Raw genomic sequence first — 14,833 nt, forward strand, 5'->3', positions numbered from 1 at the left:
ACCCAACTAAAAAGAAGAATTTCAGACCACTTTCACTAATGAATATAGATGCAAAAATTCTCAACAAAATCCTAGCCAATAGATTACAGTTTATCATCAAAAAAAATCATACATCTTGATCAAGTAGGTTTCATCCCAGGGATGCAAGGCTAGTTTAACATATGTAAGTTCATAAATGATATCCACTGTATTAACAAAAGCAAAAACAAAAACTATAAGATCCTCTCAATAGATGCAGAAAAAGTATTTGATAAAATCCAACATCCTTTTCTTATTAAAACACTGAAGAGTACAGGCATACATGGCACATTCTGAAACTGATAGAAGCTATCTATGACAAACCCACAGCTAATATTTTAATGAATGGAGTAAAACTGAAAGCTTTTCGTCTTAGAACTTGAACCAGACAACGTTGTCCTCTGTTACCATTACTATTCAACATAGTGCTAGAAGTTCTAGCCAATACAAGTAAGCAAGAAAAGGAAATAAAGGGCATCCAAATGGGAGCAGACGAGGTCAAACTCTCCCTCTTTGCTGATGTTATGATCTTGTACATAGAGAACCCAAAAGACTCAACTACAAGAATTCTGGAAGTCATCAAAAAATACAGTAATGTCTCAGGATATAGAATCAATGTGCACAAATCAGTAGCCTTTATATATGCCAATAACAGTCAAGATGAGAGACTAATTAAGGACACAACTCCCTTTACCATGACTTCAACAAAAATGAAATAACTAGGAACATACCTAACAAAGGAGGTGAAGGATCTCTATAAGGAAAATTATGAAATCCTAAGAAAGGGAATAGTAGAGGATATTAACAAATGGAAGAACATACCATGCTCATGGCTGGGAAGAATCAACATTGTTAAAATGTCTATACTTCCCAAAGGAATCTACCGATTCAATACCATCCCTATTAAAATATTGATATCGTACTTTCAAGTCTTGGAAAAAATGATTCTGCATTTTTTATGGAACCAGAAAAAAAAACCTGTATAGCTAAGGCAGACATTTGGAATTGAATAGAAAGCCAGGAAATGAAACTAACATCTTACAACTACCTAATCTTTGATAAACCAAACAATATCATACCTTGGGGGAAAGACTCCCTATTCAATTAATGGTGTTAGGAGAACTGGATATCCACATGTAAAAGACTGGAACTGGACTCTCACCTTTTTCCACTCACAAAAATTGATTCAACATGGGTAAAAGACCTAAAGTTAAGGCACAAAATGATAAAAATCCTCAAGGAAAGTATGTGAAAAACACTTGAAGATATTGGCTTGGGGAAAGTCTTCATGAAGATGATTGCTGTGGCAATTGCAACAACATCAAAAATATACAAATGGGATCTAATTAAACTGAAAAGCTTCTGTACAGCTAAGGAGACAACAACCAAAGCAAATAGACAACCTACACAATGGGAAAGGATATTTACATATTTTGAATCAGACAAAAGCTTGATAACTAAGATCTATAGAGAACTCAAATTAATCCACATGAAAAAATCAACTATCCCATACATCAGTGGGTAAGAGACATGAATAGAACCTTCTCTAAAGTAGACAGATGAATGGCTAACAAACATTTGAAAAAATGCTCATCATCCCTAATTATTAGAGAAATGCAAATCAAACCACCCTGAGATACCATCTAACCCCAGTGAGAATGGCCCATATCACAAAATCTCAAAACTGCAGATGCTGGCATAGATGTGGAGAGAAGGGAACACTTTTACATTGCTGGTGGGACTGCCAACTAATGCAATCTTTTTGGAAGGAAGTATGGAGAAGCCTCAAACAACTCAAGCTAGACCTCCCATTTGATCCTGTCATCCCATTACTGGGAATCTACACAGAAGAAAAAAAATCCTTTTATCATAAGGACACTTGCACAAGACTGTTTAATCGCAGCTCAATTTACAATTGCCAAAATGTGGAAACAGCCTAAACGCCCACCAACCCAGGAATGGATTAACAAACTGTGGTATATGTACACCGGAATACTATTCAGCCATTAAAAGAAAACAGAGACTTTATATTATTTGTATTAATCTGGATGGAAGTGGAACACATTATTCTTAGTAAAGAATCACAAGAATGGAGAAGTATGAATCGTATGTACTCCATTTTGATATGTGAACAATTAATGACAATTAATGACGTGGGGGTGGGGGAAGGGGATAGTGAGAGAGAAAGAAGGAGGGAGCAGTGAGGAAAGGAAAAGCAGAAAGAGGCAAAGGGGAAGGGGTGGGGTCTTGGTGTGTGCCACCTCTTTTGGGGGCAAGACAAGATTGTAAGACGGACTTTACCTAAGAAATGCAATCAGCATAACCTGCTTTCTTGTACTCTCAATGAATCCCCAACAATACATTAAAAAAAAAAATCTTTCCTCAGGCCAATATCTTCAAGTTTTTTCCCTACACTTTCTTTGTGAATTTTTATTATTTCATGCCTCAGATTTAAGTCTTTTATCCATCTTGCATCAATTTTTGTAAGTGGTGAAAGGTGCAGGTTCAGTTTCAGTCTTTCACATGTGGTTATCCAGTTCTCCCAACACCATTTATTAAATTGGGATTTTTTTCCCCAGCTTATGTTCTTGTTTGCTTTAACGAAGATCAGAGCTTGGCGCCTGTGGCTCAAGTGGCTAAGGCACTAGCCACATACACCTAAGCCAGCCTGGACCCGCCAAAAACAACAATGATGGCTGCAACCAAAAAATAGCCGAGTGTTGTGGAGGGCGCCTGTGGTCTCAGCTACTTGGGAGGCTGAGGCAGGAGACTCGCTTGAGCCCAGGACTTGGAGGTTGCTGTGAGCTGTGATGCCACAGCACTCTACCCAGGGGGGATAGCTTAAGGCTTTGTCTCAAAAAAAAAAAAAAAAAATCAGTTGGCTATAAGATGTTAGTTTCCTCTTATGGTTTTCTATCTGATTCCAAATGTCTGTGTCTCTATTTTTGTGCCAATACCATGCTGTTTTGATCACTATGGCCTTGTAGTAGAGCCTAAAGTCTGATAGGCTAAGGCCACAGCCTTGTTTTTGTTACTAATAATTGTGTTAGCTATACAGGTTTTTTCTGGTTCCACACAAAATGAGGAATTATTTTTTTCCAAATATTGAAAGTAAGATGTTGGTATTTTAATGGGAATTTCATTGAATCTATAGATTGCTTTGAGAAGTATAGACATTTTTAACAAAGTTGATTCTTCCTATCCATGAGCATGGTATGTTCTTCAATTTGTCAATATCTTCTGTTATTTCTTTTCTTAGAGTTTCATAGTTTTCTTTATAGAGTTCCTTCACATCTTTTGTTAGGTATATTCCTAGGTATTTCATTTTCTATGGAGCTACTGAGAAGGAAATTGTGTCCTTAAGTAGTTTCTCATCTTGACTGTTATTGGCATATGCAAAGGCTACTGATTTATAGACATTGATTTTATATCCCTAGACCACAAAGGGCACATAGCATGCAAGAGTGAGGGAACTGGTCTCCCTGAAGATGACAGCATGGCAGGGCCACAGAAGGGTTAGCTCCTCAATGATCAGTAAACAGAATCCAGACAGTTATTTCCAGACTGAGAATCAGTCAAGATGACTCAGAAATCTGGCTCCACATCCAACCCACAATGTGTTCCCTGCATTGTTTTCCTAACCTTTTCTGGAAACCCTTTCTTCCAGTGTAGGTCCTTTGCTGGAGTCTAACCAGCATCAGACTTCACACAACACTACTTATTTTTCCTGATACTTAGGAAAGTCTCTCATTCATACCCTCTTTAATAACAAAAGGGGGGAAGCAGGACAGATGCTTTTGTTATCTCCCTCAGCAACCCTGGGAAATGCACGCTTGCTCTCCAGCTTTCAGTTTGCTCAGGTTTAAAACTGAAAGAAAGCCAGGCAATGTTGCACAAAGAATAGAATTTTACACTATCATTTTTGAGGTATTTGGTATTTTGACTCATAGTTCTCAAAATTTTTTAGATTAAACATATAGATTTTATTGCATTTGTTATGAAAGAAGAAGTAGCTTGAAATGTCTGACCTATGTCACATGTGGTGCTCTATTTTGGCTTATTTCCTCTATAACATAAGAGGACAGCTTTCTTTGTATTCTCTAGCATCTCAAAATACCAGGCACGATGGAGCTTCAGTGGTGAAAAGGTCATGTAGAAAATGGTCCACCTTTCTTCATCAATGCAATCTTACAACCCAGAGTATTAGCCAGTGAAGTGACTGTGTTGATAAGCAAACTTTGCAAACGCTTGCCTGTAGCCCAGTAAGCAATCTCAGAAGCGTAAAGTAACAATGAATGAGGAGCCAGCAGCAGGAGATGACTTGACGTACCTGTTAGGATAAGGGAGATACAGGCATAAGCCTTTTTTATATCTGCATTTCCTGGTAGACTGTGAAACAGTTCACTAAATGAGCATCTTTCCCTGCAAAGTGCCATCAATTAGAAACTAAGCTTGTAATTGAACCTTTACATCTGAAATAATGTATTTGCACAACTCCCTGAGGCAGTATGTGAATAAACCCACCATGCCGAAATTTTCTTCCATATTCATGGACTTAGTTTATACTTAGTTAAGAGATTTTAGTATCTAACAGTAGAAGGCTTCCACCAGGGAAAACTGCAATGCCTTTATAGAAAGCAATATTTACCACTTGGAATTCTAGTGCTCTAAACCAACAAATTAAAAGTGGACTTTTCTGCTGTATGGAACCAGATTTATAAAATCAAATCACATACAATGACAACTTTGTGATGAGAGGACCATATCTAAGGCCTGGAATGTCCTCTATAATTCATCCCAATTCTTCCATCTTTGATAGTAAAAGTAGTGAAAAACAGGGCAATGCTGTTTAGGAAGGCCGCGGATGCCTAAACAATGAGGGTTAGCAACCCCCCTCCTTCCTCCACCTAAGAAATGCTGACTGGCCAACTTTGTAGCTGAGGACTAAGGGTCTATGGAATGCAGGTGGGTGGTGGGGTGGGAGGTAGTCTCGAGACCAAAGATGGTCTTAGCAGTCTCTGGTCTGCTTGGTACATTCTGTACATAGTTATTATTGGCAATTAAATTTTTTTTCTCTCTGCTTTTGTAACTGTTTCACTTAGGTATTACTGACAACTAAATTTTTTTCTCTCTGTTTTTGTAAATGTTTTACATAAGCTATGTTGGTGGTAACTTATTAAAATTCGTGCGTTAAGTGACTTAGTGTTAATTTGTAGGTTGGAATTAACTAAAATAGTAATAAACATCACCCAGAAAAGAACACAAAGACTGATGGGGAGAAGGTCATATTTTCATTTATAAAAAGAAAGTTTGCATTGTGTTAAGTGGTGTGATGAAGCTGATGATAATCACTTGGCTTATTTTTCATTGGGGTAAAATATACATTCTATAATATTTATTTTTTTAACTATTTCTAAGTGTGTTATTTGGTGGCATTAAATACATTCACAATGTTGTGGTAAGTATCATGACTATCAGATTCCTGAATCATCCCAGCATAAAATTTCATACCCATCTAACAGTAACTTTCAATTCCCCCTTCCCCTGGCTGCCTCTATTCTATTTTCTGCCTCTGAAGTGCCTATTATAAATACATCATAGTGAAATAATGTTTACACGTTGCCTTTCTGTATCTGCCTTATATCACTAGCATAATATTTTCAAGGCCTTATTTTGTGAATTTAGTGTTTTCTCATATTTAATCCATGTGGTATTCCATCCCATCCCAGGCCTTCCCAGATTTTGTTGTGTTGAACTGAGCATGACTGAGATTGTGGCCTCATTGGTCATTTATGTTATACAGAGATTGTGTTTGCATAGCGGCATTTGAATCAAGTAATTCTTTTGGTATATTTCCTGTTTTCTCCTCATTTACCCTCACAATGACTCTTTAATGTATTTAGATTGGTTGCTCATTGTTGTCTCTATTTCACCAACAAAGACAGTGAAGTATAAACAGAGGGAGCAATTTATACACTTGTGTGTGAAAGAGCCAGCCGGGACCTCACCCCTGTTTCTCACTTTAGTTTTTTCCATCATAACCAGACACAGAAGTTCCCTCAGAGCACCTGGCTCACTGAGTGTTGTTGATTCTTCCACTCCCAGAGCAGAGGGGCCGGGATGGAAGGTCTGAGTAACCCAGGACACAGCTGGGGCTTCTCCTTCAAAGGCAGAGAGTGGCCATGCACCAGTGTGTAGGCATTGGGACCAGAAGAGAAGGAAGAGAACAGTAAAGAATAAATTGAATAGAACAAGAACTGATAGCACATGAAAAGATTCACTTCTTTTACCTAAAACTGAGTATGCTTTAAGTGACAGTAAAAGGAAGATGGTCATGTGAAATCCCATTGCTTTAAAATAGTGTATACATAAAATACCTACAAGGTTTAAGGTACTTTCAAGCTAAGGACTAGCCTAAAATAACATTACAAAATTAAAAACAAAATTAAAATTTCTGTAGTGAATTTCTTTTGTTTATGTACAATGCTATTTATATAACCTCAACATAGACTTTTTTCTTTTATTTATTGTTCTTTGTAATTAGACATACTGACAACATACGGCTGTATATTTTTAGGGGTATGCAGTAATGCTATGCTGCACCTGCAGCACCTCCTTCCCTGGCTGCCCACAAGGAAGATCAATCAGCTCTTGCATATGCACTGATCCACACACACTACTGTTACACCCTGGCTCAAAGACCTAAGATTGTTTTGTGCAAAGATTCAATCAAGCTAATTAGTCTATTCATCACCTCAGATATCAGACATTTTTTGTCATGAGAGCATTTGAGATTTATTCTCTCAGTGAAGTGCTCAGTTATTAGTTATATTCACTATGTTGACAATGTATCTCAAAACAAACAAACAAACAAAAAAAAAAAACCCAACACATTCCTCCTGTATAACTGGGGCTTGTACACTCCAACTCTCATCTTTGCATTCTCTCCCCCTCCCCAGCGTCTGGTAATCACCATTCTACTCTCTGCTGCCATGAGTTCAATTGTTGTAGATCCACATACACATGAAATTTTGTGGTATTTATCTATCCATGTTTGGCTTATTTTACTTAGCATAATGTTTTCCAATTCCATCATGTTGTCACAAATGAAGAATTTCTCCCTTTTTAAGACCAAACGGTTCGGTTGTATTTATTTAACCTTCTCGTTTTGGTCATTTCCTGTTTCATTCAGCAATTCCAGGCTCATCACCTCCTTCAACACCATAAACGTTTCACTGAATGCCTTCATATTCTTAGGTTACAACTCAACTCTGCACTGCAAGTAGAACTTTCTCAGCTTAGATACTAGTTCTGAGAAGAGCTAGCCCTCCGGAGGGAATTCAAAGAATAGCGTAAATTTATGATGTTACTTTGATTTCTGTCCTACTCTTTAGTTCTCCCGATCCAGCACCAACCCTCACCCTCCATGAAGCACACACCTGCAACCCCCTTTCCCCTCTCCAGACCATGTTATCATCCTGACAGCAAATCAGAGCCATGGGCTCTGTAAGTCTCGACTTTCTTAGCCACCATCATTTTGAAATCTTGCTTCCCTGGGATTAAAACCTTGTGTATGAATCATAAATTGCTAGATACAATTTAGCCTCTCAGTGAATTTATAGCAACCTATGAAATTGCTCTCCAGAATATCCCTGCTTCTTCACTGATTAGTAGAATCGATGTTGGCTGTTTCTCCAAAGTGAGCATTTGACAACTGTCTGTCATTTTGGCTCTATCAATACTAGGTGCTGAGAATATAGTGTAAATATGTGGACGCACAGTCCAGGCACGCAATGCAATCCTATGCAAATGGGTAGGTGAAGACTATCATTTTGGTTCTATAACTGCCTTGCTGTAAAGCAGAGCTTAAAGCACTTTGAAGCAGTAGGAGAGAGATTATGCTGAGGACTTTCTAGCCCAAGTCCTCCCCATGCACATACAGTGTTCATCAGATGCTCATAGAAACTTCAAGTTCTGAATACTGACAACATGGAAGCTAGATTTCCAGACTTAAAAATACAGAAATTTATAAGCAAAGCCTTTTTGAGGGCAGATAAGGGGACAGAACAAATAAATGTATGTAGAATGAGCTTATATATAGAACAGTCTCTGAAAAGTGAATTTTGTAAAAGGTTGGAGAATTTCAGTGGTGGTGTTGGTGGTGTCTGTACTGTACAGTGGTCAGGGAAGGCTGCTGCAGAGAGGGGTCAGGTCAGCAAAGACCCGAATATGTGAGGGTGCTACCCACATGGACATCCTGGAGAAAACTTTCCTGGGAATCACAAATGAGAAGGACCTGAGGCAGAGATGAGTTTTGGTATTTGGTACGCAAGAAGGAGACTCATGTAGCTGCACTGCAACTGAGCTGGGGAAAAGAGGAAAGGGTGAGCTCATGAAGGCCTGTTGGCCACAGCAAGATGTTTGAGTTTTATTAAATATGGTGGGACACTGTTAATGCATTTTGAAAAAAAGCAATTCATTTCCTGATTCATTTGTCCAGGCCTAGGAAAACTGGGGTCCCCTGTCCAGGCTTGACAGGGGGAACCCTGTATCAGTGGGATCTTCTCTGGGGTTGTTTGATTCTAAAGTGGAAGGTCCCAGAGGCATGTGTCTGGTTCCCTAGCTCGTGAGTGTCCAGAGTTTCCATCTTGCTTGGCAGGCAGCATCATCCATGAGTAAGTTCTGGACACAAACCATAGACCAGCTTCTTCAGCCCTCACACAACTTTGTGAACAAATCTACCCTGTTTTAAATTACCTTAAGTTTCAAACAGGTCAAATGCCTTTGGTTAACTGCAGTAGACTCTTGGCTGAATTGTCCCTTGCACTTTGAATACCCTGAGGTGAGAGTGACGGTGCTGGAGGTGATGATGATAGTGATTGGATTTCTAAGCTCTATTCTCCATTTTCTTTACTCTGAAATAAATAGAAGTATTCGGGTCTTGAAAAGAAAGACCAAGGCTGCTGCTTAGTACATGGATGAAACATGCTGAGTTTCCTGCATCAGAGGATGCTCAGCACAGAGTGATTTGTCTGCTTGTTGAAGAGACATTTTTAGTTGAATGAGTGCTATGTGCAATAACAAAGGGATTTTGTTTAGATTACTTTTGTTTGAACAAGTAGATGAGAAAAAGCATCACCTGGGTCTTATGTAGGACATTGGTGCTGGCTATGTCATCATGTCCTTGGAGCTTTGATGGCTTATAATACAAGCTGCTTCAGCTATACAGACAGCATTTTGAAATAAAGTCATAGGTCCAGCTCATTTTCTATTCTGTCTTTGCATATGTATAAATTAAACCTACTTAAATGGCTTTCATTTCTTTTTAAATTTAAATCTTGTCAAAGATGTCGTTCTCTAGCTGCCATTCTGTATAGTTCTGTATCAAATTATATTTTCAAGCCAAATTATTATAAAACCTTAAAAATAGAAGTTTATAATAGCAAATGCCAGTTTAATTCATGAAAATGTTCTGGAGCACAATGATGTGAAGTTTTTCAATCAATTAGACTCAGTCTACGCCAGCTGAAGTCTGCGTGAGGGGAAGAAACATCAGGGGAACATATTTACTCCCACAAGAGCCAAAACACTTTGCTCCTGTAACTGCCTGGTGACAAAGAAATCCCTTCTAGGCTTTTTGATAAATCACACGTATTGTCCCCAGTTGCTGTGGCTGAGAAAACTGAAGACTGGAATGTTGGAAAGTAAAGCAACCCAGATGATAGTAAAAGTTATTTAAATAACAGTGTGGTTTCAACTGATTAGTGATCAGAACATATGTGAAGGTTAGGTTTTCTGGTTTGAATTTAACTTTCTTTTCTGAATAAGTAGTTTAGGTTATTTAAATATTTAAACTATCAGTGTTTACAACCTCTCAAAATAAGTAAATGGTCTCTATTTACAAATTTAATGTGAAATTTCAGAACAGAAAAATATGAGCAAAGAAGATTCAAATGGTAGATAATAATATTTTTTGGCAAAAGATTAATGAATACTTCTTATTGATACAGTGTCCCTCCCGCATTCAAGGCTGGGCAGGGGACCCCAGTTTTCCTAGGCTTGGGCAATTTCCTGAAGGGAATGCCCTGATCTTTTGCCCAAGCTGGATTGTCTACATTCATTCATTTGTCAATAACACTTATTAACATTGAAAAAGTGTTTCCATCTACCAAGTCCTGATCAAATATAATTCTCAAGACCTTATACCCCTAGAAATGGACCCACATGGAGACTCCCCACTTAGATCTTTCCCTCTGCCAGAAGCTCTGGTGCTTTTCACTCTTTCTGTATTCCTTTCTGTTTAATACATCCTATCTTAACACTGATACGTGGTCCATGGGTTTATTTTTTGAATCCTGGAGACCAAGGACCTACTGAAGAAAAAAATTCTGGTAACATTATGATCTTGAAAATGGAAGTTTAAAATGTTTATTCAAACAGCTGATGCTTCCTTGTTTAAGTGTAAATGAAATTAATTCTATTGTTAATGGTTAACATAGAGAAAATTGTTGATTAGTACATCAACTCCAATCATAATTGTATTAATTTGCTTGTTTATACATTAAATTCGCAGTTCATGTTATATTCCAGAACTGTTATTATGCTTAAACATAAATGTTATTAATCATCATTGCTTTATATTTATGGTTATCTCTGTGTTTCTCTTTTGGTCCTCAGAGTTGCCTAGTTTCTTTATTCAACTGGCTTTAATGATTCTTGACAGTATCAAACACTCATCAGCAGAGGCTGGCCAGTTTGGGTTTGTCCACATGTGAGGAAGATCTTGCACAGAATGCAGTAATTCCTAACAGTCTGCATTTTTCTTCATTTACATAACGTTCTCTCTTGGAGAAGAAACAACAGAAGAGCATGATTACTGCATGTGTGATTCTGTTTCAAGTATCTGCTAACATACTCCTAGTGGACTTTTATCAAATATATTGATTCTTGGATTCACTAAATATCTCATTATTTTTGTAATCCTTTGAATTATGAATTCGTTTGATTATAAATGATAGTGATACTTTCTAAGGCAAGGTGCTATATGTGGGATAAGCTATTATCATGGGCCTTTCATACACGTAAAGTTATTAAATAGGTTCATTCCTTAAAACTCAGGATGAAATTTCTATTGTTATTCTTCAAAAAATGTACATTATCAAGGACTCAATAAAAATATCATTTAGTGCATCAACCGGAAAAAGGAAATGCCCTCTCTATAAAGCACATGCACTATGTTTCCCCTTTAGAAGTACCTTTTGATATGTTTACCTATAAAAGAAGAAGCAAATCATAGGTATAGTTGTGGCATCTTTTATAAATACTTCAATAGGATGATATGTATAAAAGATTTTTGCTAATTTTGGTGACATTGATTTATCTTTTCTTTTTGTTGTTTTTGTTGTTGTTGAGACAGAGTCTCAAGCTGTCATGCTGGCTAGAGTGCTTTGGCATCATAGGTCACAGCAACCTCAAACTCTTGGGCTCAAGTGATCCTTTTGCCTCACTTTTTCTAATTTTAGTAGAATCAGGGTCTCACTTTTGCTCAGGCTGCTCTCAAGCCCGTGAGCTCAAGCAAGCCACCTGCCTTGGCCTCCCAGAATGCCAGGATTACAGGGTTGAGCCATTGTGCCCGGCCAATATTAATTTTTCTTATCCTGTAGGTTATGTTAATAATTTTCTTTTTAAAGCAGTACTAAAGCATTTAGTACATCAAGCAGAAAAAGGAAATACCCTCTCTATAAAGCACATGCACTATGTTTCCCCTTTAGAAGTACCTTTTGATATGTTTTTCAATCATTTTTCAAAGATTATAGTGCTAGGGCCACATTCTAAAACATTCATTATTTTGTTTTTGATGAATATTTTGAGTTTTATGTGTGGGTATTCATGTAAATATAGTACATACTCAGGAATTTAGAGAAAAATGAAGCATTGGTATTACTTTCTTGAAAACCTAAATGCAAATTTTGCACAATTTATATTCAGAAGTGCATGAGAGGGTTTCTTATCTTGTTGTTTCTTATTTTGCTTCTTTCAAAACATTGATGTTGACAATTTGTAACCATCAAACCAGCAATTGGAAGAATTGGAAAAGGCCACATCCAAGCAAGCAGACTTATTAATACATGTTGTTAGAAGTAGAATTCTTATTATAGGGGCACCAGAAACAAGCCTGAAGGTAGGAAGGAAAGTGATATTACTGATAAATGGAAAACATCATTTGCTTGGTCTTTATAAAGTAAAAAAAATGTCCTTTTTGGAAAATATGAGTTATATTCCAGTAGAAACTCCTCATAGAGTTCTCAAATGGAAAATAGTGACTGGGCATGAAATCTCATTAAAAAAATTCAATTCCATATGTTCCCTGGGGACCACACATAAAATGAAGTGTGATTAATGAGTTAGTTTTAACCACTAAGAGCAAATATAAGAACAAGTAATTTTGTGTGAAGTTTGACTGTTAATACCAAGATAACAATAATGGTAACTTAATTGAATGGGTTGCTTTTTGTAGAATTCAGAGATAGATACTTCATTTTATTGGACTTTGTAGTTTTTTTTCTTTTTTACAAGTTGAAAGTTGGTGGTAACCCTATGCCAAGCAAGTCTATTGATACCATTTTTTTTTCCATTAGCATTTGCTTACTTTGTGTCTTCATATCACATGTTGGTAATTCTTTCACTATTTCTAACTTTATTGCCATTGTATCTGTTGCAAGGATCTGTGACCAGTTATCTTCGATGTTACTGTTATGACTATTTTGAGGAAATATGATTTGTGCCCATGTAAGATGACAAACTTCTCATAAATGATGAATGTGGTGTACATTCTGACTGCTCCCTTGAGTGGTTTTTCCCCTATCACTCCCCCCCATTTGAGCCTCTTTACTCCCTGAAAAACAATATTGAAATATGATCATTAATAACCTGATGGTGGCCTCTAAGTGTTGAAGTAAAAAGAAGAGTCTCAAGCCTCTCACTTAAAATCAAGAGCTAGAAATGGTCAAGCTCGATGAGGAACTCATGTTGAAAGCCAAGAGAGATGAAAAGCTACATCTCCTGCCTTAGGCAGTTAGCCAAGTTGAGAATGCAAAAGAAAAGTTCTTGAAAAAACTGTGTGACTCCTATGAACATATACATTATATGAAAGCAAAACTAACTTGTTTCTGATAAGGAGAAACTTTTGTAGTCTGGATAGAAGATCAAATTAGCCCTGATATTCCCTTAGATCAAAGCCTAATTCAGGGCAAGATTCTCTATTCAATACTATAAAGCCTGAAAGAGGCAAGGAAGGTGCAGAAGGAAACTCTGAACCTAGCAGGGTTTGGTATATGAGATGTCAAGAAAAAAAAAAAAAAAAAGGCATCCCCATAACATGAAAGTGCTGACATAGAAGGTCAAGTTACCCAGAAGATAAAGTAGATGAAAATGGCTACACTAAACAACAGATTTTCAATGGAGATGAAACAACCCTATGTTGGAAAAGATGCCATCCAGGAGTTTCACAGCTAGGAAGGAGAAAGCATTGTCTTCAAAGCTGCAAAGGACAGGCTGACTGTTGTTAGGGGCTGATGGAGCTGGTGACTTTAAGTTGAAGCCAATGCTTGGTAACCATCCTGAAAATCCGAGAGCCATTAAGACAGTAAATTATGCTAAATTTACTGTTGGTGCTCTATCAATGGAACAATGGATGATAGCACATCTGTTTATAGCAGGATTTACTGAATATTATACGGCCAATGTTGAGACCTATTACTCAGAAAAAAATAATCCTTTCAAAATGTCACTGCTCATTGACAATACACCTAATCTTTCAAGAGGTCTAATGAAAATATACAAGGAAATTAATGTTGTTCTCATGTTTGAAGTCCAAGTATCAAAGAGTAATTTCAACTTTTGTTATTTAAGAAGTGGTAGTGAGGCAATGGTTGCCATAGATAGTATTTCCTCTGATTTATCTGAGCAAAATAAATCGAAAACCTTTGAGAAAGGATTCATTACGATAGATTAGGAACATTTATTATTAATGCTAGGAGGTCAAAATACCACTATTCACAGGAGTTTGGAAGTTGATCTCAACCCTGATGGCTGACACTGAAGGTTTTTAGATGGTAGTGATGAATTAACTACAGATTTGGTGGAAATAGCAATAGAAATAGAATTAGAAGTTGAGCCTGAATTATTACCATCATAACAGATGAGGAGTTATTTTTTATGCATGAGCAAAAAAAAAAATGGTGATGTTATGAGATGGAATCTACTGAGAAGATGCTGTGAACATTGAAATGACAACAAAGGATTTATAATAGTCCATTAACTTATTGATGAGACAGGAACAGAGTTTGAGAGGATTGACTCCAATTTTGAAAGATGTTCTACAGTGGGTAATATGCTATCAAATAGTATTACATGCTACTGAGAAATCAAATCTTTTGTGAAAAGAAGAATCAATAGATATGGAAAGCTTCATTGGCATCTTATTTTGTGAAATTGCTACCACCACTCCAACCTTCAGCAGCTATCACCCTGATCAGTCAGCAGCCATCCACATGGAGGCTAGATCCTTTCCTGAAAAAAGACTGTGACTCATGGAGGGAGTGACCTTCTTGTACCTGCTACTTCCTCAAATGTCAAGGTGTCATATTTGGGGGCAGCATGTCCTAAAACCCATTAGAGTTAACAAAGAAAACAAAATTACCATATGTTGACCATTATAGAAGATGAGGTGTGAGGATATGTGGTTTTATTATGCTGTTCTCAAATTATTTGTGTATACTTGGAAAATTTCACAGTAAATTTTTTTTTTTTTTTT

This window comes from Otolemur garnettii, unplaced genomic scaffold, assembly GCF_000181295.1.
Source record: "Otolemur garnettii isolate 467f Iridium unplaced genomic scaffold, OtoGar3 scaffold00215, whole genome shotgun sequence".
NCBI classification, from domain to species: domain Eukaryota; kingdom Metazoa; phylum Chordata; class Mammalia; order Primates; family Galagidae; genus Otolemur; species Otolemur garnettii.